Below are 2,053 nucleotides of genomic sequence, written 5' to 3'. Positions count from 1 at the left end.
GGGGCTCCTGCTCATACTGCATGGACCCCTGCCCCAACCTTCCTCAGAGAGCCCCCAGCCCCTGTGCCCACACAGGACCCCTGCAGCGGCTGAGGGGCCTGTGCAGGTCACAGCTGTGTGACCGTGTCCCAGCACACACCTGGCCTCTATAAGAAGCTCTGTGCACCTCAGCTTGGTCACTTTATGGAAGAGGACATCTGTGGAGTGCTGGTGCACGCTGGTCATCCCAGCTACTCGGGAGGCTGAGGCAGGAGGACTGCAAGTTTTAGCCCAGTATGGGAAACTGGGTGACTCACTGAGATTCTGTCTCAAAATAAGAAAGAAAAAGGGCTGGGATGGAGCTCAGGGTGAGGAGGCCCCTTCCCATGTCCTTCAGGGCCCGTGCTTCTAGGGCCTGGGCCTCTGCATCTGTTCCTTCGACTGACCGTGGGCCAGGCCCTTCCTCTACGCATCGTCCACAGAGAGGCAAATTTTCAAGAGGCCCCTCATGGCTCAGCCTGGTGTGAGCTGAAGGAAAGCACAGTCTCCGCCCCTACCCTGAGCCCAGCTCTTCAGAGGCATGTGCGTGCAGGAAGCGGGAAGGGGCCTCTACGTGCAGGGACAGGCCGAGAACAGACGCAGATCTGGCGGAATCGGGAGATGAAGGAGCTAGACGAGCTGAGGAAACAGAATTGGAGCTACCGCAGGTCAGGAGAGGAACACAGCCAGCAAGCGGGGGGCGGGGCTCAGGGCGAGGAGGCGCGGATTCCAGCCCCAGCCCCGCACAAACCCAGCCCAGCCCAGCCCAGGCAGGGGCCTGTGCCGGCAGCGTGCACGTGAGAGGGTTGCCCCTGATCTCCACCCTGGCACCATCGGTGGTGCGCAGCTGTGACCTTCAGTCCCCCAAAGCCCTTGTGCCCCCGGGAGCCCTCACCTTCGCTCTTGCCCCAAGGCCCATGCCGGGACGTGGCTTCACCCCCGCCCGACCCTCTCATAAAACCCGCGGCTCCTCGGGCCTCTGGTCAAGGCCACCAGGAAGGGAGGCGGCTGGGAGCCAGGAGGGAGGGCCCAGCGCCAGCAAGGAGCGGCCTGGCGGACTTTGTCTCCTCTGGGCTCTGGGTGCAGGAGCCAGAGTCCGCCAACAGCTTCCGGCTGCACCCCAGGGCCCGGCCTCTGTCTCTCCTAGGCCTCAGTTTCCCCTTGTGACCCACTGGAGGCTTTCTGGGTCCCCGCCCCACTCCTAGCTCACGGGAAACACTTAGCTCACGCGGGAGGGTTCTGAGACACCTGGTGTTTCGCCCTCCACAGGGCCCGCACTGCAGCGGAGCGGAGAGGCCTCACGGGGACAGGTGATTAGAAAGTGGTGCAGGGTGCAGGGCGCAGGACGCGGGGCTCTAACCCCAGTGACTTGGGAGGCTGAGGCAGGAGGATCGTAAGTTGGAGGCCAGCCTGGGGAACTTGATGAGACCCTGTCTCAGAATAAAATAAGGAAAAGGTTGGCGGTGTAGCTGAGTGGTGAGCGCTTTGTCGGGGTTCCGTCTCCAGCACTGGGATGAATGACAGGGAGGGAGGGAAAGGGAGGGAAGCAGGGAGCCCCGTGCTCTGTGTATGAAGTTAGTTCCTTTTGCTTGCTAAGTAATATTTCACTGTCGTCTGGACCATGATTTGTTTGTCTGCTCACCCACGGCTGGCCAGATGTTCAGGCTGCTTCCGGTCCCGGGTGTTGCTGCTACCCGAGGCTGTGCGCGGATGTGCGCTTTCCTTCGTCCCAGGCCTGTGGGTTCATTATCAGTGTCCCTAAAGAGTAAACATTGGCTTTCACTGCACCTTCCTTTTTTGTTTTTTGTACTGGGATCAACCCCACCCCCTCTGCGCTGAGCTCCACCCCCAGCACGCCCCCCCTTTTTTCTCTTCAGTACCAGGAATCAACTGATGACCTCATGCTTGCGAGGCAGGTGCTGTGCTGCTGAGCTATATCCCCAGCCCCGCAACTCCTTGTCTATTTTTTATTTTGAGACAAGGTCTTAGAAGTCACTAAGTTGCCTCGGCCATGCTCAAACCTGTGATCCTCCTG

The sequence above is a fragment of the Chinchilla lanigera genome, unplaced genomic scaffold (genome assembly GCF_000276665.1).
Source record: "Chinchilla lanigera isolate Chin_1 unplaced genomic scaffold, ChiLan1.0 scaffold00094, whole genome shotgun sequence".
In the NCBI taxonomy this organism is placed as follows: Eukaryota; Metazoa; Chordata; class Mammalia; order Rodentia; family Chinchillidae; genus Chinchilla; species Chinchilla lanigera.
Note: the sequence above shows the minus strand (reverse complement) of the source record.